This window comes from Phalacrocorax aristotelis, chromosome 2 (assembly GCF_949628215.1).
Source record: "Phalacrocorax aristotelis chromosome 2, bGulAri2.1, whole genome shotgun sequence".
Classification (NCBI taxonomy): Eukaryota; Metazoa; Chordata; class Aves; order Suliformes; family Phalacrocoracidae; genus Phalacrocorax; species Phalacrocorax aristotelis.
Window position 1 is genome coordinate 814,482 of NC_134277.1, and position 27,300 is coordinate 841,781.

Below are 27,300 nucleotides of genomic sequence, written 5' to 3' on the forward strand. Positions count from 1 at the left end.
ATGCCAGACTATGAGAAGCTTTTACTTTCTAAGTTGTTTTAATATTCACATCATCCCAGCTTCCTGGAAACTCCAGTAGTCCTACTCATCCTCATCTGCCCCTACGGAAGAACATACCCCAGAGGAGTCCCCCCAAACCACTACTGTAAGAAACAGGGCTATTGGACAAGGTCTTATCTCTCAATGCCTTTTGAAAAAAAAAATTATAATTTTCGCTAGTCTTTAAAAAGTCTTTTATAAAAGTCTCTCTGCTCTAGGTGGTTCCTTTTATCCAAAGCGAGTGTCTGGCACATCTGTTTTTCACAGGTTATTCTGAGGAGGTTAATATGGACAACCAGCAACGCTCCATGTCCTCCCCTCTGTAGTTTTCCTCTACCCCTTCACAGTGTAAGCCACCCACCCATAACAACTTGTGCTAAAATAGAGGGCTATTCGCAACCCAACTCCCTCTTGGCTCACACTGATTCAATAAACTCAGTTTTGAAAGTAACAAATAGCTGGAAGTGTGAAGTGATCGTAACTTTTTGCCAGCATCTAACCCACAACTGCCACCTCTTCAACCTGAAACACTGCTGAGCTGACTGGCTGCCTAGATCCTTGCTCTCGCCTTCTCCATACAGTGATATACATTGCTCTGTTAGTTATATTTCTCATCTGTGGAAACTCTTGCTCTCACTTTGCAAAGCGACTTCTTTGAGCTCAATCCTATTCAAGCCATAGTTAACACTTCATTTTTGCTCCATGAAGGCAGCCGGCGTCACTTCTAGACACAAGTGAAGGAGGATACTTAAAACTTCTAGCTGCAAGTGAAAAAAGGCACGGGGGTCCCATGCCCAGCAAACAATGAAATAGGTTTATCGGTTTATTGTAACAGGCTGTTCAACACACAAAACAAAAAGCATCCTCCTGTTACTCATTTCATCCACACTGCACCCTTTTGGAGTAGCAGTAACGTAGAGAACACTGCTGCTTTCCCCTACCTACTCTGGCAAGTCCTGAGATGGTTCCAGAACATGGCTGTGTGTTTCCTTTCGGCTTTCACAAAGATGACAAACACTCCCTATGCAGATCAGAGACAGAGTGGTCAGTGATGCTTTTCATATTAAAAAATATAACACGAATATATATCAAATATGCCCAGCTGCCAGTGCACCCCTGCATGGAGAACAGCGTAATCTCATTTGGACTATGAAACATTGTCTTTCCTTGACTTTGGAAAAGGCAAAAAGCAGGAAGTTGCAGGTGCCAAAAGCAATTTTACAAAGTTAGACCAGATTAAAGATCATTGTCTGCAGTGTCAGCTGATGTACCAGCATGGGCAAACGAGGGAAGCTTGGATTTCCCATTTCCCTGGGACCTTGAAGACCGCCTCAGTGATGACACGTTACCGTGGCGACAGCTTTAAAGCAAAACAACTCTTGGAGGAGAATTCTGAACCGTATCTGACATTTTACTATTGTAGGAAAGCATGAAAATTCATGAGACTTAGATCTGCTTATGTTTTGAAGGTTGGCGCCTGCCAACTTTCATAGTTCAAGTGCCAGAGTTGCCATTAACATCCCCCCACTTACACCCAAGCCTCCCACAGAGGTCACAATCCTCCTCCGTGTCACTGCTCCTCCAGGAGCACGCGCAGCGTGGAGAGGGTCGTACCGCTGGTACCTGTGGGGCCGATGTGGGCAGGGGAGCGCGGCACAGCTGCAGGTCACTGTTCAGGGATACTCGTAATTGACTTCACTGAGCCCTTAAGTGCTCGGCATGTCCTAAAAACGCATCAGGCCACTGTAATTTTTTTGTTAAAGGATCCGTACAGAGGGCAGTGGGTGCTACGTGGTGCTTGCGAATGGGCCATTTTACGGGGACTTGAGGACTGAAATATGGCAGTACTATCGATCTGTGCCTCTTCACCCTGACTTGCAACTGCCCCAATCTTGGCCTAGAACTATCTTTAAGACAGAGATTTAGGATTTATTTGTTTTTATTTTCAGTTTGAAGACTTATTTACGACAGTAGATTTTACACGGAATGCTTGGGGGGGGTGGGGGGTGGGAAATCAACAACAAAACCCATCAAGTGCCAAACTTAAGCAGAATACATGCTGGCAGCCAGACCAGCATCCTGGCTCTGAAAGTACATGTTATTTACTTAAAGAGAAAAAAGAAAACCAAAACCATAAGGCATCTCCATGGAAAAGATCATCTATACAGACCAAATTCACATGCCCAGATATAAGCTAAACAAACACCAGTACCTGAGCAAATCAGTTTGACAGGTTTAATAACCCAGGTGGTTTAGGTTAAATATTTGAACTGAACTAGGCATTAACCATGCCCTTAAAAATCAGTCACACCATCACCTCAGAAGGTGATGAAGCCTGGAAGATGAATCCACTCAACAGCAAATTCAGCATCTCCTTTGTTTACAGTGATATATTTTATGAACTAGTTGCCCCTTATAGACACAATTCTGCGAGCAGTTCTGACTTACAGCCAGACATTGCCATCAAACCCCAGGGCAGAGATTCCACCATGGCTCTATTACTCTATTTACTGTCCTCATCGCACTTTCAGGCGTAACAGGCAGAAGGATTTTCAGGAGACAGAGATGCCTGTCCCTTGCATATAACGGGGCTTCAAAAGACATTTCTCTGCTTTGTGAGGCTAAATGGCAGCAAGGAACAGAAGGAGTGGGGGGATAGGGGACTAAGCACACGCACAGATAACGCTTAAGTGCTTGAAATCAGCATGCCTTTCCACTTGCGTTTTGTGGAATCCACTCCTGAACAGACACTGTTTTACAGGAAATTTTGTCTTCCTTCACCTGATCTCTGTTACCCTCGCACACGGGAGCCTCACAGGTTGGGTTCCAGCGCCTTCTGTCTCTGTTACAGACATCGGAGATGAAGTTGAACAGAATGGCTCTAAAGGGTACCAACAGCAGGACTGGTGTCAGAACAGCCAGATAAGGTCTTATTAGAAACACCTAACACTCCTCATTAGTCACAGGTGAACAAAAGCATCCCAAGGGCAAGCTGCATGAACACTATTTCTTAAGAGATAAAGAAGGAAAACAGCATTTCCTCTGTGTACAAGAGCTCCTGTATCAGAAAGGGTAGATGGAAATGATAATTCCCCTTCTCTCCAACACGTACTTTTAGCCCATGCCAAAATTCAATAGTCACAGATCACAAACACAACTAAAGCTGATTTTGCTTTTACATTTTCCATATCGATTTTAGGACTGTTATTTAGCCAATGACGATACAGAAGATGCATCATCAGCTCTTATTAGAGGGAATGAAACTTTTTTTTTCAATGATGCCAGACAGCAATGCAACTAATACATTAAAAAAAGTAATCTCTATTTTCCATTGCATAAAAGATAGCAGGTTTAGATCCCCTGTATCATCAATAGATTTCTCTCTGCACTCTCAAAGCTAGAACGTTAATATGGATCAGGAGGAAGGCAAGAGACACATTTAATCCCAGTGCACAGACACATGATCATTGCTGCTTAAGTGGTAGAAATCACTGAGCTTGCCTAGTTGCTTTTCTGGAATCTGCTACTAATAAACCAGCTGCTGCCTTGCACATCTAAGGCTGTCTTCACCCAGCTCCTGCCGATGGAGAGGACCAGTTGGTAGGAACCAGGGCGTACCCTGCGATAGTGCAACTGCAGAGGCAGATCACCTTTCCAAGTACAAAGTTAAAACTGTTCAGGGCTTAGGTGATCCACTACATTTGATAACTGAATATTTAAAATCTTGCTATTTCAGAGCCTGGATTGCACAGTGAAGAATTACAAATCCCCGCTGTAGTTCTATAGCGCGTGAAAACATACTCCACTCAGCTGTAATGAGCACTGTAAAACAACCCTGGCAGGGGCTGGGGAGAGGTTCCTCATCTCTCTCCCCTGCTTCAGGTTAAAAGGCCTTTCCAGGTGTCATGGCTATTGAGTAGCACAGAGACTATATACTTTACCTAGTATCAAAATATTTACTTCTAGAATAGAGACCATCCTCTAAGAAAAAATTAACACCACTCAAAATCACTACTGACACAATAAAAAGTGTTATAATCCATTAAAAGCAAGACCATTCAGAATATGACTATACTCCAGAAGTTTTCAGAGGACTTGTTGCTAAAACACTTTACATGGAAGAGACCAGTTTCACTGCCATTATGCAATAGCAGCGTCCAGAGATACCAAAGCTACTGAAACGGTGAAGCCCTGATGACACAGAGACTTTGCCAGGACCTCATGGAGACCCCCAGCTGGGCAGAAGTCACCTGTGGAACATCCCACATTCTCCCAGTTACTCCAGAAGCCTCAAAACACCATTTCCCCTCCCCTCTGTGGGGCCAGTGCACAGCGACTGACGTGGCCAAGCTGGAACCGGCACCTCAGGTTAGGTGAGGCTGAGAAGTCAGGACAGCTCTGAGTGATCTCCAACACACAAACCAAGCTCTACCACTCACAGAAACATGCACTCGTGCATTAAAAGGGTGCAGGGTAACAGAAGAAAACAACCATTCTCCCATTATTTATTTTACAGCACCAGCTTTGAAGACTTCCAGCTAAAATCAGAGCAAGCAGGAGTAGATTTGTTCTGTAAGGTGTAAGCAGAAAGCGATACCCACACCTGGTGAAAGGGAAGAAGGGGAGAAAAAGGTCAGAACAGCGTAGCCAGATACTGTTAAGATCATTAACATTTAGTTATTTGCCTTCTAGGTTGCATATCACATTTCCAAGGCATAAAGATGCCCATCCTACCCAAGCTTTTGGGGTTTTCCAGAAGTCTTAACTTTGAGGTGATGTAAGAAAAAAGTGTCCGTCCTGCCCCAAGGGGAATTTTTGTTTCTCCCCAAGAGGAGAAGGCCCTGGGACCCAGACTGGGAAAGCCAAAGTCAAAGGTAAGCTTTTTTTAAAACAAAAACAAACACAAGTGAGCTGAAAAACGAAGCAGTCAGAATAAGATTCAATGCCAGATTAAACATTTGGTTTGAGCTGGAAGAAGTTCACATGTTCTGTATCAAAACTGTGGCTTTCATGGTTTTTAAAACATTGTCACTCCTTAGCAAACTCAAGGCAAAAGTGACTGGCCTTGAAATTAGCGGATAAATCCTTCGGATGTTTGTTTTCAACTGCAGAAGAGTAATTAAGGTTTCTAAAGCTAACAAAAAGTTAACTGGAACAGAGGAAGAACGCTAATTTCCCATTATGCAACTGCCTCCAAAACCAGATTTGTTCAATTCAGTGTGAAAAAGTGGGATGGAGTCTTAGTACCCAGCATCAGACGACAGCAGGTTACAACAAGGTGCAGACAGCTGCGTTAAACCAGAACAGATGAACAAATTGTTTCAAGATCTGAGCCCTGATACACGCAACGGTGTATTTAAGACAGACAGGCTCTTAAATAATACCTTGCAGAAGAGAGCTGCAGAGCACCAGTGTAAGATCATTCGGCCCACATTCACCCTACCCTACGACACTGCGATGCATTGTTAAATGCGATTTTAAAAATTTCTTTCTTTTAACCTGTCAATAGCCAGGGCTATGGCAACACCAGCCAGAGGCACAGAGGACATGAGACTCAAGCACTTTTATTTTGCTGCATTTTTGCAAATTGCTATTCACAGTGAATAAAAAATGAGATGGAGAAGAACTGCGGCGGGGGGGAAGCGAAGGACTCGGCATCTTAGAAGATTCATTCCCCACAGACCCTAGTTTATTTGCTGAAGGCAGAGGAGCAGTATTAGTTTGTCAGTGTTATCACAACAACCATGCCCTGAACAAAGGGAGCTTGGTGGAACTGCTCTCTCAGCTACTTGTTCTGTGCTTATCAAGGAAAGCGGTATCTGCTCTGAAGACGTGAGATCAGCAGCAGTTTCCCATCAAGGCTGCAAGCAGTACAACTGCATTACTCTACAGCACGATCAAGTAAATTAGTGCATGGATTTACTGCTTTAAAAGTCTCAGTGTCTTCAGGAATCAAAAGCTACCTGAATAAAATACTGTACTACAGCTGAATGAAAAAAATTCACTTGTGGAAATGCTTGAGACATACCAATAAAACTAGTTTCCAGCACCATACTTAATCCATATGATTTCTGTTCCTCACAGCTATTCGACTTAAGAAAGCTCTGCAGAGCCACAGGATGCACAAGAAGCCTACCCGCTGGAGGGAGAACACGCACGCGTACTCGACACATCATCTATTCAGCCCAGCAAGGCCTCAACTGACCAACGGAACAATCCCAAGAGCTGCTCCAGTGCCAAAAAAGTAATTTTCTAATAAAAATCCTTCCCTCCTCCATACAGGGGCCTCAGAATCCAGCGCCTAGTCTTGCTCAAGCACACACGTAAGTGACTGGGGGTGATAGTCCTGGAGGAGCTGAGGTTTGCACTGCAAGCAGGAGGAGCCGGGGCCCCCAGCGCACATCCCTGCCGCAATCCTGGGCTGAGATAGCGGGAGAACTGCTTCTTGGACCAGCTCAACTCACTAAACAAACCAGAAAAACTTATCAGTTGAATACATAGGGCCTTACTGTGAAGACCAATTAAAAAAATAATTATACCATCCTGCTTTTAATCTGAACTTCAAACTTTTTAGCTCAGACTCATTAAGAAAAAAAATAGAGCTATTCATATGTCCATCCAGAGTTTCACTTGCATCCTGGCTGAACCACGTACTGCTACCAGCCGTTAAACCAGCTCAAAATAAAGCCAGGAGCAGGCTGACACGGTCGGGTGCGGGGACGTGCCCACTCGCAGCGCTAGCGGAGCTGGTGCCGAGGCAGACGGCATGCACAGCCGCTGACTTCTGTTTAAACATGCGAAGCTGGCTTTTGTAGGAGTCACTTGTGAACTGGACTTGTTTGCATTTTGGGTTTTGTTTTGCAGGTTTGGGAGGTTTTTAATATATTTTAAGCCCACTGGCAAGATCCAACAAAGCTGTTTCACTGTCTGCTGTTTCGATAGGCCGGTATGAGAACAGGAACCCTGCAGCTACAGGCTCTACTTCCAAACATCATGTTCACTGCTACCGAGATGTAACTAGGAGGTGGGAATACCATGCAACTGGCCTGCGCAACATGCCTGACAGCTACCAGCAAAGCAACAAGCTATATAAACAGCTCCGCTCCTATGCCACCCAGGGTTTGGGGATTTCTAAGTCAACAAGATGTAGGTGAAATGCAGTCGCTCATGCTGTATTCAGATTGAGCAGCTGTTATGACTCTAAAATTACTGATTAATTCTTCCATCATTTTTAAGACAAACTCCAACTAAAAGGAAGACAAGTTTAATACATTGTCTCATATATAATTCCATTATTTTCCCAGTTCTCAGCATTTCATTAATTGACAAAAATATTTGTATTTAAGTTTGAGCAGACTCCAATTTTCTGGCTCCCTGTACACACAGCTATTGCATTTTAAACTGGAACCAGCATGTGGCTCTCAATGCATCCAAGGGCAACAAATAATCGTACAGGAGCAAGAAACTGAGAGAACAAAGCCAATGAACACTGCAGCTCCTACAACTACAAAGAAGGTTATCAGAAACAGTCAACATGGATTTACCAAGGGAAGATCGTGCTTGACCAACCTGACAGCCTTCTGTGATGGCATGAGTGGCTGGGTCGATGAAGGGAGAGCAGTGGATGTTGTCTATCTTGACTTCAGTAAGGCATTCGACACTGTCTCCCATAACACCCTCACAGGCGAGCTAAGGAAGTGTGGGCTGGGTGAGAGGACAGTGAGGTGGACAGAGACCTGGCTCAGCAACAGAGCCCAGAGGGTTGTGACCAACGGGGCAGGGTCTGGCTGGAGGCCCGTAACTAGCGGTGCTCCCCAGGGGTCTGGGCTGGGTCCAGCCCTGGTCAACACCTTCACCAATGCCCTGGACGAAGGGACAGAGCGTCCCCGCAGCAAGTTGGCTGGCGATACCGAGGCGGGAGGAGCGGCCGATGCGCCGGCAGGCCGTGCTGCCATCCAGCGAGCGCTGGGCAGGCTGGAGAGCTGGGCCCAGGAGAGCCTCGTGGAGTTCAACCAGAGCCAGTGCGGGGTCCTGCCCCTGGGGAGGAACAGCCCCCCGCACCAGCACAGGCTGGGGGGGACCTGCTGGAGAGCGGCTCTGCTGAGAGGCCCTGGGGGTGCTGGGGGGCAGCGAGGTGACCCTGAGCCAGCACCGGGCCCTTGGGGCCAAGGGGGCCACTGGTGTCCTGGGAGGGCATGAAAAGGAGTGTGGCCAACATAAGAAACAAGCCCTTCCCTGTGCGGGTGCCAGAGCAGGGGCACAGGCTGCCCAGAGAGGCTGTGGGGTCCCTTCCCTGGAGACATTCACATCCCGCCTGGACGCCGTCCTGTGCCCCCTGCTCTGGGGGTGCCTGCTCCAGCAGGGTTAGGACGGGGTGAACTCCAGAGGTGCCTTCCAACCCCTGTCGTTCTGGGATTCTGTAACTTCTAGTTTTTAAAGTTGACTTAGAGTGAATCAAACTCACTTTGTTTCTGGCACATCACTGAATTCTAACTCTGCGAGCGAGACAGATGACAGCTGTCAACTCCCACAAGAATTGCACAAGTTGAATAGCTGGGTTTACTCTTACTACAGTAAGTCCTTCCAGTCAACTGCATATTTTAAAGCAACAATTTTATCATTTTAAAAATGGAACCAGGTAGAAAGCACGTGGCATTTCACCACACACCACTCCTAGCGGTTTGCGCTGCTAAACAGAATCCCATTATTTCCAGAATTGTTACTGCAAGTCAATCATCTCATACCCAAACTCCGATCATGCACAGAGTAGTGGGATATGGGGAGAGGGGGAAAAGGCACCTCCTCTCAGTGGCTGCATTTCAAAAGGCAACAGGACTTCAGTCACAGCAGCACGATCACACGAAGAGCTGATATTTTGTAGTGAACATATCAGGGTTTACTGAGTATCATATCACTACACAGTAGCTACAGGAATCACTACATGTTTTTCTTGTGCAAGCCTGTGACAAAGTTAATCTAAAGGGAACGTTAGATAAATGCTCTAACGCACTTCACAGATTTCATTGTTTCTTACTCTGGCAAGACAGAATTTCACTGCAAAATACAGCTGGGTCAGTTTAATAGAGGAGGCGTATTGATTCACTGTACTACGCTTTAAAATAAGTAATTGAAGTCTATGAAGGTAGGGATCACTGTTACACCATTTTTGATTAAAATCTTCCGTAGTGCCTAAAAAATTTTTAAAAATCTATGTGATTGCCAGAAAAATAAAGTACATCCAATTCACAGGAGGCAGTTGTTGCTTAACCCACCTCAAAGATTAGCTCTTGTTCCTAAATTGAAGGAGTGGAACGCCCTACCGACAGCATCTCCTACCTGCTCCCGCGCCATGACTGCGTCTGACCGTACGCACAGCTCCCTCCAGCACAACCGAACAGATTACACAGTGGTCAGCCGATGCAGCACACTTCTGTTTCGGCAAATAGTTAGAGCATTGCACAGTGGCTGATTGGTCAGTAGGATGAGATCATTCTCAACAGCAAACTTTATAAAAAAAGCTTTTTGTTGCATGCCATTGCACTTCAGAAAGTTAGCTGTGTGTTATGGTTCATTAGTAAAGACGATGTTCTACAGAAGGGTTCACTTTAATATGCAGAAAATATTCAGTAGCTGCCTCTTTTCTTCGATGTTTCTACCTCTTTAGATTTAGAATGCCTCTAAGATTTTTAGATTTTTTAGCCAAAATATTAGAATCATAAGGGGATGACTTCTGACAAGTATCAGAGGGGTGTGGGAGGGGCTTTTTGGTTAGTTTTTTTCTTCCCTTGGCATCTGAAAGACGACATACTTTTAGACTACAGAACATCACTTCAGTTACACTTTGCATTTATTCCAAAATCAACGAGAAAGTATTCTCGACTGCCCATACCTGGCCTCAGGCTGAAGAAGAATATGGCAGTGTGGAAGGAGAAGGGCGCTACTGTGCAAGGCACCCTTGCTAAAGAATGAGCATAAGAAAAAAAAAAGATAGAAGTAGCTGCCATAGTACCATTCTTCCCCCCCTCCCCCAATAAAATCCAAATACTGTTCCTGAGCCCCTGAAGTTCACATCAGAGGAGATGAGACACCTACTTGCAAAATACCAGTTCAACAACGATTACGCAGCCTGTGCTGGTACCCAGTAGGCTGTAGGCAGCCAAGTCCTCCGTACAAAATTTCATTCGGCGTTTGAAGTTCTGATGTTGTACCTGTCTGAGGGCACTGACAATCAATTAAGCCAACTCTCTGGCGTATTCCAGTTCTGTAAGTTCAGCATCCTCACGTAAGCCTCCAAAGGACTGATCCCACATACACACCCAAGCACATGATACGCGCACAACCAGCATCAAGCTGAAAGATTATCAAAGCATCTACAGTGCCCCCATTTTTAATGAAGTGGGCTCCACACCTTGGCAGCTGGAGATCCCTGTTCTATTTCCTCCTCAGCCCGAAAGCCTTCAACCCCACCTACCCCACTTCTGAAACGTGCGTTGCCAACCAAAGGTTTGCCACCGGCACTTGGCTCACAGGGGTCAGCCTTTACATGTAGGGTAAGCCCAGACACACAAGATAAAGCCTGAAAGACCAGCAAGACTGACTGTCTCTCTCCCTCTTAACCAAGCGTTCCAGGGTTTGACTTCTGCTTCAAAAATTGTTTCCGTGTTTCATGCAATAGGCTTGCTGGATAAAACCAGAAATAATCCTCTGGATATAAGCCAGAACCCACGGCTCCTGATGCCTGAGCATCCTATTCACTCTGCTGCAACCGAGCACACCGTTTTTTGAACCTCCTTCCAGATCTTCCCCATTATTTTATTCCAGTCATGCAAAAGTTCTCATCTCAGCCATAAACAGCAGAAGAAAACTGGATCCAACGTGAAGATTTACCATTGTGTAGCACACAACTGAAACAAATCAAAATGCAGTGGCATTTAGCAATGGCTAGATCATAGAAATTAAGAACGAAGACAAAAACTAGAAGTCACGTAGTATTCAGGAACCAAAGGAAACTTTGATTATGTTCTATGAAAGGATCAATTCTGCAGATCTCTGGTGAGGCACAGGCTGTCTGTTCTCAACTCACTTTTCAGAAGGAAACACAGATGCCTCAGAAAGTTTCACCCTGTGGTTGGTTTGTTTCTTCTTTCATCTAAGCATCTGCTGCCTGCGATTCATTCGCCTCCACGGCCTTTCAGCTCTAGCTGGACGGAATGAATGAGTCACTTAATTAACCTAGAGTTCACACAAAAGAAACGTGAAAGCAAGAGACTGCCTTTAATCAGATCAATCCGGTGAGAGTCTTGAACACACTGATTTTTTTTAATATAGATTTTTTTTAAAAATTAGTAGGCTAACAGAAGTCATTTAGTAAGAGCTAGCTAAGAGAGAGGACAATTCACAGGCAATCTCCAGACTAAAAAAAAAAACCAAACATAAGACTTGAGTCAATTCCATTAAATACAGTCTACATGCCTGTTTAGTAGATGAGAATGGTCCCCTCAGTATACACCCCCCTTTTTTGTTATTGTGCTTCTGAAAAGTATAATACAACAGCATTTCATCTAGAACTTACGGCTCCCATACTTTGAAAGATTAAAAGAAACTCTCAGAAGAGATAAGCGGGGCCGTGAGAGCAATTAGTGTGACCTGCAAGCTCCAAGTGTGATAACTAGTGCTGAGAGGACAAAGGTAGCAGCAGTAACCAAATATAATCTTCTTTGTTTGGAGATACAGAGACTTTAGAGCTGGCCTATTTCTTCAACATCATCAGCGCTTGCCTGTTTACAGCATATTTGCCTTCTATGAACAAACGGCATTTTTTGTTGCAGTACGCCAGCGCTGGTAGCCTGGATGAAGACTCTGAAGAAGCCGTATTAGGCACCCAAAGGCCACACAGAATCACATACGATTCACAGGCATGCAGGCCGCGGTACAAAAGCTGCTGCTGAACACCTATGGCTGCAGCACCAACAGCGAAGAGGAGACAGCCCACGTTTGACCCTCACCGAAGCACGGCAAACAGGAAGATGAGTAAAGGACAAAACGGAAGAAATGCTACTGCACAAATCCACGTGGATGAATTTTTTTGCCTGACCTGTTGTAGGAGTTCTTAACGGTTTGATTTTTTTTTCATATGCTATGAAAGCAGAGAGAGCAACACTGTCTTCCTCACTGTCAAAAAATACCAAAACAACTAATAGTGACTTCATCCTACTCCTCTGCTGTTCATGCTGAATTATTCGCTATTATTTCCCCCCCAATACAGTTCATTTATTCCTCTGGTCTAGCTTCCACCACCCCACCCCCCTCATCCCCCAAAAATGTTTAGGCTCAAATCTAAAGCATTAACAGGGAGCACTGAAAGAAAACTACTTTGAAAAAGGCCGATATCAGTAAGTGAGAAGCGTAGCCAGTGGGTATACAGCTTCCCTAGGTAGCTTGACTTTTTATAACATAGTAACATCTTCCAGCTGAATCCAAAGCTTATGTTGTGTAAATAATTAGATCCAACCATCTTAGATTTGAAACTTAAATTATTTTAAGGACAAAACACCATAGGTCCTCCAAGTCACTTATCAAGTTACCTTTCTTTAAAGGTATGGGTTCAAAATTCAGTATGGAAAAAAATACTACTCAAGGTTATCTGTATGTGCTAAATAAGATATTTAAGATCAGAGACTACCTCTATTTTACTTTTTTCTTTCAGAGAGTTGTTCATATTTTATTCTTCAATTTATAAATGGGAACCTTTCTTTTACAGAACACTAGAATTGTTGAGAAAAATGCCTGGATTTACAGTTCTACAATCAGGATGCTCTAATGCATTTCAGCTTAAGTACACGATGAGTCGGTGATCTATCGTGTTACCCCCTTCACATTCACAACATTTATTCTAATAATTAAACGTTGTGCTGAACCAAATTAGAGAAGTAAATCCCACTGAAATCTGATGATATCTTATGGGTATGTAACACATCGGTCTCGATTCCCCCTGCTCCCTTTAGGCATTCAATAAATTGACATTTCTTCAATTAAAAAAAAAAATCACCGAAAGTTACTGAATACCACAAAAGCTTACTGTAAAAATATATAAAAAAGAACAGAGGCGTTTTAATTCCACACAGATTTTAAGAGCAAGTTTTGCACTATATAATTTCCTGTTCAGTTCACATTCAACCATTTGATTACATCAGCACCTCAAAAATTACATTAGAAGATGTGAAGGTTGCCAGAGAATTTCATTTGGGAAATGTAACAGGCACAGTCAGCATATTTGGCTGCTGAAAAATAAGGCTACAGATAAATTACATACTAGAGAAAATAAACATACCCCAGACTCGAAGGAAGAAAAACAGTTTAATTTTGATCAATCTTGGGCATTTTCAAGGTTTCTACAGGCCTATCTCAGACAAAAAGCAGTTGAGGGTCCTTTCAGAAACAAGCCTGCGTAAAGGCTGCCATTATTATGTTCTGCTTCGTTCCACGGGGGAGTACCTTGCGCGGGGGATCCAGGGCAAACACGAGGAATCCGGTCTTGGTAAGCTGCAGCACCTGGAGTCCTGGGGTGATCAGTGGGCATTCAGTCCTGTTAGCACGGGATGGAGCGTGCTGCTTTCGTTAAGCTAGCAGATCAGCTATGCCAAGAACATTTTTCTCAGATAATCTGTGTTCCTCCCACTCCCCAAATGCAATTTCTATAACAGAAAGCTGACAAAGAAAAGGATTTTAGAAGACAGACAGAGGGCTGGTCTCAGCTAACGATTCCAGAATGGCTGGCCAGTACCTACAAGTTCAGGTTTTAAAAACTGTGATTCTCCAACTGGATTCCACACATGGACTTATTACATCTACAGACTTTAGTATCTCCCCTTTCACTTCTATACGGTAAAAAATTAAGTGGTGCCAAAATTATACGGCTGTTCAAGAGTACCCCCTGTCTGGGGCCTTACGAGCATGCTTGAGCTCTGCCAAAAGTCTAGGTATGTTGACCTCAGAACATAACATGTTTATAGCTCTTGGTGATATCTGCAATACAACAATGCTTTTTCATATATACGATCAGACCGAAGTTATGGCCCAAGAGAAGCTGTTTCTCCCATTTATTTTACTGGAGATGACACTTTAAGGTATCAGCACTATTCCAAAGCTCAGTGCTTTAGCACAGGTTACTGAGGAAGCAGGAGAAAGACAAACAGAACGGGGAACTAAATTAAAGGTGGTCTCATTCCCTCCACCCATATTCCCTCTTTGAGGCAAGGACAGACAGTACAAAACATGAAAATAGTGAAGAGAAATGAAATCAAAAACACAATGAGCAAGAAGATAGAAAATTCTCATTACACCACAAAATGCGAATATCAAGTGCAAAAAATCTTACATTTCTTTAAAAGAGCCGTATACAAAAAACCACAACCAATATTCCAGTTTAAATCCGTACGAACACCAGACTTGCAAGAACGGCAGGGCACAGCACAGAGTGTAGCAGGTATGCAGTACTGAATTCAAGCTCCTCCGTCTAAGAGCAGACTATGAAGGCTCAGCAAGTTCAGTGACGCCCTGCCAGAATCCACCTGGCTTCCCTGTGGGTTTGTATCTCTGCCTCTTAACCCCTGCTGAGTACAGGTGATCTGATTTAGGAATTTCAATAGTGCCCTACCAATAGCATAAAAAGCCAGTTTTGCCCACCAACTGCTGCATAATTCTTTGCAAGATTGCCATCCTGGTAAGGGGGAACAGACAATGCAGGTAGAAGAAAGGAATTCCCTGGTCTGGCACTACTGGGTGGGGGGAGAACACAAAACCATGTATGCAAATTAACAGATAACCTACACGCATGTCTTTACATCAAAAAAGAAAAAGCCAGCATGGCTCTTCAAGATTCAAACTTTACACATTAAGAACAACACAGCAGCTCACTGAGGAGATTAGAAGTAGTTTAGAAAGAGTTAAATCTTTTAAGAGGAATCCTAGATATGCACTGTACAACTCTGCCTTTAACATAACCACCCTTCCGCTACTCTGACCTGGTCACTCCCTTACTTAATTCCTTAAATGTGTTCCTCTCACTTTCCAAAGAGAATTCACATTACTCCTGAGCATATTTTCTATTCTCCTGTCCAACAGTCAGTTACCAAAATAACTTTTCTATTCTCCCAGTGTCACTTTTGGACCATTTCCTACTCTCATTATATAACCACGGATCTCTACTTTAAAAGGGAATCTCATTTTATCACAGGAAGTCAGTCCCCCAGGGGAAAACATCAAGAAGTCTGCAGTATGTTTAAATAAGACGCAGCATCAGCTGATGCCAGCCAGAGTTAAAATTTTTAGGAGCACCATATTAAATTACATCTCCAATCAACCCTCAAACAGCTTTTATTGAAGGGTCTTTGAAGCAAAAAAGAAAGCCACCCCACATTCAATGCATTCAGAGGGGACACGAACAGGATTTGGTAGGCAAGAAACACAAGTAAGGGAGGAAAACAGCAGCATAGGTCAGATGCTAGTTCAGCTGATACGATGCAAAGTCGACAAGCAGAGAGAGGAGTGCAGCAGTAGTGGGGTGGCAGGGCAGAACCTGTGGCACAAACACAGTTCATGGTAATTAAGAAAAAAACCAAGTCAACACTTTAGAACTAAAGCCTTTTGTCAAACACATCACAAGATTTAATGTACAGCGTGGCGCTCTGCTGTGAGTTGACTTGTTCAGCTTTTCTTGTTTAGCACATCACAACCACTTATTAATCCATCATTACCTGAACATGATTCTAGGAGATTCTGCCAGAGAGGAGCATGCATTAACTGCACACTAGATGAAGATGGACAGCCCTAGCAAAGTTACCATCTCCAGCGATAACCGGCACTGGAGGCAGAGGGTCCCGCCATAGGCATGTTCAGAGTATAGAAGGATGTGCCCATAGGGCAAGTCTTTTAGCAATACTGACCACGAGAGGTAATTTGGCAAGCTAAAAATCTTAGCTGGAGAAAACTAAGCTTGGAATTGCAAGGAGTTTATGCTCCTCAACTCTTCCAAATGCATATTTATCCATTATAGGAGAGGAAAATCTCATAGAAGCTACCAGCGAAGGAACACAACTCATCAGAATAATATAGAACACCAAGAGTTAAAGAGTTGTCGTGTTCTTAGAACTGCAACAACAACCACTGATGCAACAAAAGAACAGTTGAACAGTTTTTTTTAAACACCTTTGACATCCACAGATCTCAAATAAACGCACAGCTAATTGGGCAAATCTGGTTTCCAGCAAGCAGACAACGCCATGCATCACTCTTCTGCATCCAGATGTGGAACTATTATTCCTAGTAAAGCCACCATTATTTTTAAGGTGAAATATAAGCCTGAAAATGCTAGTTTGATGCAAATTATAGGGTCTCTCCTTAAAAGTGAATTCCCAAGCTGAAAATAGGTTGAACCAAAAGTAAATAAGCTGGGGTTACATCAAATCAGTGCTAATGCAGATATACATCCCTATAAATCCAGTCAGTCATTCACCAATTACACCAATGCAAGCTACTAAGAGGGTCACTTTGGGACAAATATGTAATCCCCAATGTGACACTTGATCCTATTGCCCTACATGCTCTGTCCAAATCCCAATGCAAAAATAAAAGTAAGTACATTTTACCTAAAAGACGAGTTAAAACATCCAGCCCTTGGAACACAAGGTGGATCTATCCTTTAACTCTCACCTTGTAAATGCTTAAATGGGTTAAAATACAGTCTAAGAAAAAATAATAGATATGCTTTAAGCATAAAGATATCCTGAACAAAAGTAATACTGCAGATTACCTACTTGCAGCTTCATACATAAACGTAAGTTTGTTATATAAAATATAGCTTGAGCCACCCCAAGATCCTACAGAGCTCCCATCATCGTGGTGTCATACACAGTAGTACCACTTGATACACATATTGGGTGACAAGCATTATGGCACGTCATCCCAAAAAGCATTTAATGTGAGATTTAAGCCTTAACAGCAATCACCATTTTTACACACATCCTGGTGATGATGTCCCATCAGTTTGTCCAACTGCACCGGTGTAGGTGGAACCAACTGACACTCAGGAGCTGCACTCTGCAAGCCTCAGCAGGGACTCTCAAATCACAAGTACCGATTGCTGTCCTGACCAAACATTTCCTCCAGAGCCTCATGATCATTTTAAAGGAAGCCTTTTAAATCCCACCTTTCTTTCCAGAGGTTTCTCTCTGCCTTTTCAGGGATAAAAGAAAACATTAATTTATATATTAAGTTCTAATCAAAGTAATACTTCTAAAGCTATGCATCAATAGCTTGTGTTATGATCTTTTATTGGATCCCTAACATAAATATATTTAAGTTGCTACTGCATATCTGAATGACTTTAAAATCCACAGTCCCTGCTAAGTAAGAAGCCTGAATCATGTAGCTCTTAACATCTAGAACCCTTTTTCTATTTGCTTTGATTTATGACCAAGAAGAAATGCAATTCACTCCCACCGCAAAAGTCAGAAGGAAGGAAGAACCAGTGACTCAGTTTTTTGTCTCATTCTTTGCCTCTTAGGTCTGCAGAGCCTAATTCAAAGCCTCTGCTGGAGCTGCCTTGTGGATTTTTGTCTTTGGAAACTTAACAACTGTGGAAGAAAATTACGTTCACTACTAATAGCTAGTTCTCTATGGACAGCAGAAAAGCTGTTCTGAGATTCCTTCAGACCAGTGCAGATAAGCATAGGAGCATCTTCAAAAAAACCACTACACTTAGTAGAGTTGCAATAGAGAAATAGCCTTTATAGAGTTAGAAGATTGAGAAGTAGAATACTCAAGGTTTAAAAAAAAAAAAAACAAACCAAAAACACCCAAACAAAAATAAAAACCACACCACCAAAAAAAGGCCACACACAAAAAAAAACCACCAAAAACCAAGAGGAGGACTGGAAAGGGATGAGAGGAAAAAACCCAATCAGCAACAACCAAAAGAAAAGCTCCAAACTCAATATGCACGTGTTTCTCATTAACACCATTTCAGTCCAACAGAACGGGAACCTTAGCGTAGAGAGTAATCAGGTTACAGGGAGAATTAAGCACTTCATACTGCTGTGAGCAGTGCAAACAATTACACTTAAAAACGCTTTTCCGTAAGCTGCTCTTTCCAATAGGGTTTTCCTCAATATTTCTAACAGCATTTCAGATCCAGCATCATTAATAATTTCACAGGACTACTCAAGTGTAGATCAAGCCCAGCTTACCCACGCGGGAACAGAGCACGCGAGAGCTTCCTGAGCAGACGTCATTAGTCAGTGCCAAGAGCGCCTACGAGACCAGGTGGACCTTCAGCCTAAGCCATGAATAACAGCCTTTTACCAGACTCAGGCACATTAAGAGGAAGAGGTCTGCAAATCCAGGCAAATTTAAACTACTAATAGCCAGAAGCTTAGAAAATGCATGGTACTTTCCAGAGGGGATTAAAGGAAAACTGTCACTAAAGCAAAACTTTCAGACTGCCATTAACATCCTGGCATGCCCAGCGGCTTAAGCCGCTCCAGTAGAAGGTATACGTGGTTTGGGGTTGGATTTTCCACCCCCAAGCCTGAAAGCTTTGCACGGCTCTTGTTCGGTCACACCACTGACAGTGCTTCTCCATCACGTCTTTGCCAACGGAAAGCCAGTTTGACGTATGCTAGGCATCCCCTTCTCCAAGTAATTGTTTCTGCTTCCCTGTTAATAGAATTGATGCAGCTCCTAAAAATAGTTCTAGAAATCCCACCTGATCACTGGCCCATTTTGCAGCACTTACAGTTGTGTTGGAATAACAGCAGGATAACAAAAGCATAACATGGAAGAAGGCTGGAACCTCAAGCTGATTTTGTTATAGAAAAAAAAAAGCCATAATATGGAAACAAGCTTGCAGTATCACACTCCTGGAAGGACAAACTGCCAGAGTATCTATAGCAAAGAGCTCCAGTTAGACATACCACAGCTAGTGCAAGAAACAAGTGACAAGCTGGGGAGGAGGCAATAAGACTAAGCACATGCATGCTTTTCTGCTCCTTTCAGAGGACTTCAAGTATTTCAAAAACATCAGTTAAATTACATGTACACATACACTCTAATCCTCAGTTTGAGGGCTGAGGGTTCAAAACTCCAGTGGGTGGGGGGATGAAACCCAGCCCACTCAGAAAGCAGCACCCCCAGCACCCAAGGGGTTGCACTAACAAGAATGAATTGATCTTGTATTCTAGCACTTCAGGAGTCGTAACTCGAGTAGGTAAACATACTTTGAAATTCGTCTGATAAATGCTCCCATAGTTTTACTTTGTTTAAAGCAAGTGTCAACACCCTAAATTCAGCTGAAAAACAGCTTTTCAGGATGATGTAGCTCTAATGCAATTTTACAAAAGGAACAATGACTCACTCCCAGGCGGGAATGCGTTGAAAGTATGACCTAATACTCAGAAAGAAGCCTGCCTTTTCAAAGAGATCTAGTTTTAATATGTACAATATCTCCCCAACAAGTAAAGTTTTAAAAAGGGAGAGTTTTTTGTGAATTCTGTTGTGCAAGTGACCTCCCTTTTTTTGCTTCTTTTCACTTCTAATTAGTCCTTGCCAAAATCCAATCAGCCTATCTGCAAGCAGTTCCCCTGGCCTTAATTTCAGCCTAAAACTGATCATCTTTCTGTAGAATTACAGCTACGTATGACTCACGCTCTGGCCCATTTTAGCCCTGGCCATTAGAGGCAAGGACAGCACTGATCCAACAAGCCAACCAACATGAAGAGATAGAGCATCATCAAATGTGGACGGAGGCGTTAAGATTAAAACATGAGTACGCACTAGATAGGAAACGCTTGCAAGCCGTGAGCACTTGACTGACCAGCAAGACAAGCCTACTTCATGTTCAGCTGGATTCCTAACAATCTTGCTGAGGATCCTCTATCTCTGAAGGGCTGATTTTTAAGATTTTTCTGTTCAGACAGCAGCTGTACGGCTTATCGAAGAATTTGCCTGTTATAACAATATACAGCCCAGAATTATGTGATACATTTAAGAGCCCAGTGACCATCCTGTGGGTTTGAGCCTGCATTGTTCTCCATCTGTCTTACACTCATACTTGCAAATACTCCAGATAAAAGGGGCTAAGTGTGGGTGGAGAATGGGAGTGAGTGACACAGGCTAATCAGGATTTTAATCATGCTAATGGATGTGATTAACTGCATACTTCTCCTGGAAGCTTCCTGCAGCTACACGAGTAGCTTGATAGCCAGAATCCATCATGAAGGAACTGCTCATCCCATTTTAATCTCCAGCTACACCGCATGTGTCACGTCATCCAGCATGCAAGGCTATACCTAATACTTAACCTTATTTCCACCCACATATCAAGTTGTCCACCATGCCAACACAGTCATTTTGGGCAGGGTACAGAGACTCCAGACCTGTGTTTGTCTACACTAAATTCTCTTTACAAAACAAGTTACCACTCCAAGCGAGCACAAATCTAAGCTTCACAAAGGAAAGCTAATACAGGGCCTATTGCATCGCACAAAGCCACCTGAATAATGCAGCTACAACTAATTTTGCCCAAATCACAGGGGCATTGCTGGCTTTACCTCACAGTTAGTACCTTGCTAGTCCTTGGGAGAAGTACTAATTCAGCAGCTTCCACTCTCTCAGAGGAAAATGCAGAAGAGGCCAGGCAAGGAATAAAAGAGCAACAAGAAATACCCCTTCCTAATAGTGAGGAGGTTGGGTAGGCAGGGAAGAAATCAGACCCTTCCCTCCCCATTTCTAGGGGAGGACGCAGGTAAAGCAACAGAGTAAATAACCGACCACCCTCCCACCTTCCAGCAGATATTCCAAGGGAAGAGAGCATACAGGTACATCCATTTTCAGACTTACACTTCCCATTAACACTGTCTCTCACGTTTTCTAGAGCAACAACAGCAAACATTCTGCTACCAAGCATACCCACGGTTACAAAAGATGGGCTTGTACGACAATACATATAATTTAACAACTTACTCAGAGGAGCCCAAGACTAATCTTGTTTGGGAACAGCGCCCTCCCCACTGCCAAACCCTTAGCACTATCCTGATATATCTAAGAGTGCTAGAGCTTAAATACTACTTAAGCATCACACTAATATCTGTCCATAATCCTTTGGGGTTAGAACTCCCAATAATTTTAAATAATATTTAATAATTTCTAACATTTAAATTTCCAAAACTTTACTAAGAAGCCTCTCCAAGAGCAACAGAGGGCACTAGTGTGAGCCAGAAGTATTTAATTCTTATTGTTACTGTGTTAAAACCTGCGTTAAGTCTACAGCAACTTATTTCACTGACCTTTTCTTCCCACAAGAAATTCTTTTACATGTGCAAAATACGAAGTCATGAAATTGGCTTCCAAGTTATAGGAGGCTGAAGAAATCCACCACAAGGGAAACACAGGCTTGCCTGCTGTACAAGTCTACCTATATGCCTTATTCACATAGGCTGGACTTTGTTCTACCCATCTTTTACGCCACCTCCAAGAGTCTGATCCAAAGTACAGCTACCCTCTCTTCCAGGAGATGAACTCTGTAGCAGATGACAGCAGCAGTGATGGCTCAGGCTCAAGCTGCTCTGCCACCACACTGTCTGCTGTAACCACAGATCCCTGCATTGCTCTGATCTACAGCTGAGTATAATTTAATTTGCGGGGGGGGGGGGCCAAAAAAAAGGGCAAAGAAAATCAGTTCGATTGCACTGTTAAGACACGAGGAAGTCATACACGCAGACATTTGACTAAGCAAGAGATTGATCTATTTTAGTTGGGACAAGAAGCACAAACATGAAGCTACAGGAAATAACCATCTGCCTTTCAGAGCGATATTAGCTTCTTCACATTCGCCTTTGAAACTCCAGAAGCACATACACAAAATATAATTTTGCCATCTACAATCAGACTAGCAACAACATGATGAGTAATGTGCCTTGAACTCTTCATTCTCAGAGGAGGAGACTGGAATTTTATCTTCCAATCTACGTCTGGACTAACAAAATAAATTATTTGGGATTTTTTTTGGAGCAAAACAAGGTATAGTTATATATTATTTGGCTTTTAAGTAACCATCACTTTCATTTGAATTGCAAGTAGGTTGAATTCATCTCGACAGACTTACACCCTGTCTGACCAGTGGTTTTCCTTAGTCATAAGTTTCATATATATCAGAATTTGGAAGCCTTCACATCAGTGCTATGTACATGAGACAAATGCAGTTTAAATACCGAGTTATTAGCTGAAGATATCGACAGAGAGTTTAAACAGGAGGTGAGCTTAAGAACAGCACACGAGAGCAAGAACAGTGCTAACAGTGATGGGTCCTAAATAGACCAAACTGCAAGAATTCAAATCAGATTTAATGGCTCAGATTCATTTATTTCTAGGGAAGAGAGGTAACCACTAAAATACCACAGGGATTGGGACCTCAAATATAATTATAGCTCCATTCGCTAAAATTAAGGCTGTGTCAGCCCTTTCACAAACACTAAAAAGAATACGCAATTCATTTGTTTAAACTAAGTATTCATCAGACTTCATAGAGTGAGCTTAAGACTGGAAATCAAGTCGTGTCCCACCCTCCACACAGCCTCACTTACTGCCCCTTCCAAACACCAAGTTGCTTCGATTTTCATTGTACTTCTGTTGGTCAGGTTGTCTCACACTTATGTTAGAGGGGTGGGGGTTTTTAATATGATAGAAAAAAGAGTTTAAGCAATACTTTGGTATTTAAAGCCTAGGCTTAACTGTCAAGTGTCCCTGGAAGGGAAGCGAAGGAGCACTCTAAACCCAAGTACTTCAGAAGTAGCATCAACACCAGTACTGTAAGGCTTGGCATACACTGATACCAGAGCGAGACCAAGTTGGTTTCAACAGTTCATGGGAGCCTGTCGCTTGATTATTCACCTCCTGGTCTCTCTGCTCCACTCTCTACGATGCCCACAGCCAACTCATACAAAGTAGCGGGCAAGGGCTGAAGTGATGCATTTACCCACAACACTACACTACTCATAACCTTCAAAGTTTCCCACAGACAAATTAGGCAACTTGTTAAAACAGATCTCCAGATATCCTGGGAACTGCAGAACCTCACCCTTGCGGAGCTGGGCCTTGGTGTTCGGGACTCCTCAGAGCTTGCCCAAGGATCACCGACCAGCAACGTCTACACTGACTGACAGAGTCATTAGCTTTTAAGAAACAACCTGATAAACTCGGATATTAAAGCTTCAATGAGCATCCGCTGGCATAAGTGTGCCATCAACAGCCTTCCCATTTGTTCTTTAAGGACAAGACTGACTTAATCCTCTCCTAATATCATCTGAGGACTCGGGGGGGAACGAGGGGTGACCCACAAAACCGTACCCATGGCAACATTGTGCTTTAGCTCAACTTGCAGGGCCATGATCTTCAAGCCACTGATGCTTCTTTGTATTATTTGATATTCCCCTGATGTCATTTCTGCAGGGACACATAATACAGATTTAGTAATATCCATGTCCTTCTGTTTGAGTCAACAATCACACTCACAAACAGATCAACTCTTCTGCCTTCAAGCTTATTATTTGTCATTAACATGTAATTATTACCAAAGAAAACAGAAGACACAGGATATTGTTATTATTGCACTAACAAGTCAGTTAAGCTCTTTTTAAAACTGAAAAAGCCCATCTCTTCTGATGTGAGGAGGGCAAAAGAGAAAAAAGAAGCGAAAATGCATCTGAAAAGATAATCAGAAGTTTTATCAGTTCTCATAAGGAAAAGCCAATGAACAAAAGAAACTTAGAGCAATTTTAACACAGGCAGGTCTGTCCAGACAATATCACTTTTATCATAATTAACTGTATTGCTACATTGCATATTTGAGTGAGAATTTATTTCTTTCTCAAATAAAAGAAAAAGTTAATGGAGCTACAACAGCACCTTATATATGTAACACTAGTAAAACACACACTACCAGATGGAACAATCAAGACCTAGCAAAGAGGAAATAAGCTTTCCAGTTGTAAAACTTCAGTGCAGTCCTGTCCTTTCAGTTTACAAAATGAAGCTGCAGCAGCGTCACACACAGAGCCCTGCATAAAGAGGGCATAAGGAAGCACTGAGCACGGCTTGCTCTGCCACCAGCTGAAACAGTGAGAAAGCACTTAGATGTGTGTTATGTTACTCAAGAAACCTGTCAGATCCTCAGCTGAAATTGTAAGCTGGGAAGAACACACTTCACTGAATAGAGGATTCCAGCTTAAAAAAAAAAAGAACACACAAAGCAAACAAAAGGAAACAAAAAACCTCACATTTTTTAAAAAGCTAAAATAAAGGAGTTAGTTTGTTAAATCCATACTACTTCTCCCATCAGGGGAAAGAAATAAGAGAGGGAGCAACCATGTAAGAATCAAGAACCACCTGAAATAACAAAACCCCACATCGAAATTCAGGTTTAATAGTCACAGATCATGCATTTAACACACCCCTCCACGAGAAGCAGAGTTTACAACCAAGCATACTACCTACGGAAATCGCTTTTGGGAGTAGAACAGCATCTTCACAACCAAAAGCTTCCCCGCTTCAAGTTTAACCTTACATCCCGCTGCAGCAAGCGTTCGTTTAAGGCTTAAAACTACAACTCCTCTTCCTAAAAGAAGTTTGCTCGCCTGGAGAGGCCTGGAGGGAGGGACGGCGGCTGCGAGCTGCGGGTGACCGGGCAGCGCTGCCGCACAGGCCTCGAGCGCGCCGCATCCAGCCCGCCCGCCACACCCATCGCGCCGCGCCGCGAGCGGCGGCTCCGCACACGCGTAGCCCTTCTGCCTCGCCGCATGACGGCGCGAACGTCCCCCGACGCAACGCCACGACAAACCCTATAGAGCGGGGAAGGGGGCTGGCCACACGGAAGGGGTAGCGGGGAAGAACGCGGGATAAACCGCGTTACGGAAAGTTTGTGGAGGTCCTGAGGAGAAGTGCCGATTCACAGCGCTGCCCTCGAACAACAAACGCCGTTCCAGTGCGTTTGGGGGGGAGCCGGCTCTAAAAAATCTCTGCCTAAAATAAAGCTCCACAAGCAGCAGGATCATCCCTGCCTCTTCCCTTCCCCCCCCCCGCCCCCGACATGAAACACCCAACAAAGCCGCCCCCGGGCCGCTCCCGCTCCCTCCGGGATGACCCAGGCGCAAACTCCGCCCGGCAGATGCTCCCCTGACGCCCCGGGACCCTCCGCCCCGCCGCCCCCCTGTCACCCACCGCGCCGCAGCCCGGCCCGCCCTCGCTCCCGCGCCGCCGGCTGCCGCCCCCCGCCGCCCGGCCGCCGCCCCCCGCTCCGCGCCCCTCACAAAGGGCGCCCGGAGCGCCGCCGCCCCCCGCCAGCCGCCCTGCACGGTCCCCCGCGTCCCTCCCCGCTCCGCGGCCCCCCCGCAAGGGCGAGGCCCGAGCCCCCGCGCCCGGCGCGGGCCGCCCCTCCATCGCCTCACAGTGCGCCGCGCCCGCTCCCCCCGGCTCGGAGCGGGGTATCCCACACCCCCGCGCTCCCCTCCCCGCCCGCAGCGGTGGGCCCCGCAACGGCGGCCCTTACCGGAGACGGAGGGGGGCGCGGGGGGCTGCCGCCGGGACGGAGCCGCCTGGTGAGTGTCACTCTCCCCTGCGGGCCCGGCCGGGGGAGGAGGAGGGAACAGAGCCGCCACTGGCCTCACGCCGAGCGCACTACCCTGCTAGCGCCGCGGGCGGGATCTCGGCCGCTCCGCCAATAGCGCTGCGCCGCGCCCGCCACTCGCCAATCCCCTTGAGGGCGGGCGGCGCAGGGCGGGGCTGGAGGTGGGCGGGGCTGAGGCGGTGCTGCGCTGACAGGGCAGCGGGGTAGGGTGAGGCGCGGAGGGGCCATGGCGCTGGGTGGGGCGGGGCGGGGCCGAGGGGAGAGGGGCGGTGGGGGCGGGCTGAGGGGGCTGAGCCGTGGGGAATGGCGGGGGAGGTGGGAGGGGGACCCGAGAGGGGAAGGAGTGGCTGTGGGGGACGCAGGGGAGGAGGAGGAGGGCGGTGGGGTGATGGGGGGAAGGGTTTGAGGGGGGCGCAGGGAGAGGAGGTGGCCATGGGGATGAGGTGGGGGGCGTTGGGCTGAGGGGGTTGGGGGGACATGGCTGAGGGGATGCGGCTGAGGAGCCGCGGGACCAAAGGGAGAGGGCTGAGGGGAGGTGGCTGCGGGGAAGCAGAGAGGGGGCTGAGGGGAGGTGGCTGGGGGGAAGCAGAGAGGGGGCTGAGGGGATGGGGATGGGGATGGGGATGTGGCTGGGGGGAAGGCAGCTGAGGGGAAGCGGCGAGGGGAGATGGCAGCTGGGGAGAAGTGAGGGGACATGGTGGCGAGGGTGCTTGGAGGTGACAGGGAAGGGCCCAAGGGGGTACGGTGAGGGAACGTGGGTCTGAGGGGAGATGGGGCTGTCGGGCACTGACGGGGCCTGAGCTCGGCTGGGAGGCTGGGTGCTGGCGAGTGGCTCGGCACCATGGCTTTGGCTTGGTGCAGCCTCTGGTAAGAGCAGGTCCCCTCCGCAGGCGTTAGCGTGCGTACAGCGCTGGCACACAGTGACAAAGGGCAGGCGGCACATTGCAGTTCCTGGCAGCAAAGCTTTGTCATCTCCCCTTTGCAGACCAAGATGGTCCACGGAGACAGAGGAGTTTGAGGGTGGACGACGGCTGGCAGGCGATGAAGGAGATCCCGTGGCTTGGGGAGGGTGAGGTGGGGCAGGAAAGGACTGCATTTGGCGGGGGAGAGGACGTCCTGGGAGCACATGCGTGCCAACACTGGACAGGGGGGCTCGTCAATGTGCCGAAGTAGCTGGAAGGAGGCTTGCTGTGAAATGTAATGTCCGGGGTCAGATGGAGAGTTCACCCACCCCTCCGGGTGGCTGAACCACTTCTGCTTAGATTCCACCATGGCTCTTCTGGACCAGAAATGCAAACCCCCTTCCATGCAGGAGAAGGGCAGGAGAACAAGATATAGGGGTGAATGTCATAGCGGGATGGTAAGTGATGATAGAACATGCTTTTTACAGCAGACATAGTTGCGATGCACATGGCTGAAACTCCCTAGGGTGCAGACAAGAGAAAGGTGCGACTATCCAGTATTGGTACAGTGACAGCAACCACGGAGGAGGAATATTCCGCCTCATTCTTCATGGTTTAAACCATTATAACCTATTATGCAGTCAGTCCATGAGGAAGGGAGATCATCCCCTGTCTGTTGACAGC

The 27,300-nt window shown here is 45.3% G+C and overlaps 1 protein-coding gene across 12 annotated transcripts in view; it reads right to left on the reverse strand.

Moving 5' to 3' along the window:
• MAP4 (microtubule associated protein 4) overlaps positions 1-25,769 on the reverse strand; it is a 167,532-nt gene extending 141,763 nt beyond the window's left edge. For 9 of the 12 annotated variants that reach the window (XM_075082085.1, XM_075082087.1, XM_075082084.1 and 6 more), the window contains exon 1: positions 25,637-25,768. The gene's annotated coding sequence lies outside the window, so the exon portion shown is untranslated. Of the gene's footprint in view, positions 1-25,636 lie in introns of all 12 variants that reach the window. The other 3 variants (XM_075082090.1, XM_075082089.1, XM_075082088.1) reach the window with 2 other exon arrangements.
• Positions 25,770-27,300: the final 1,531 nt, after the last annotated feature.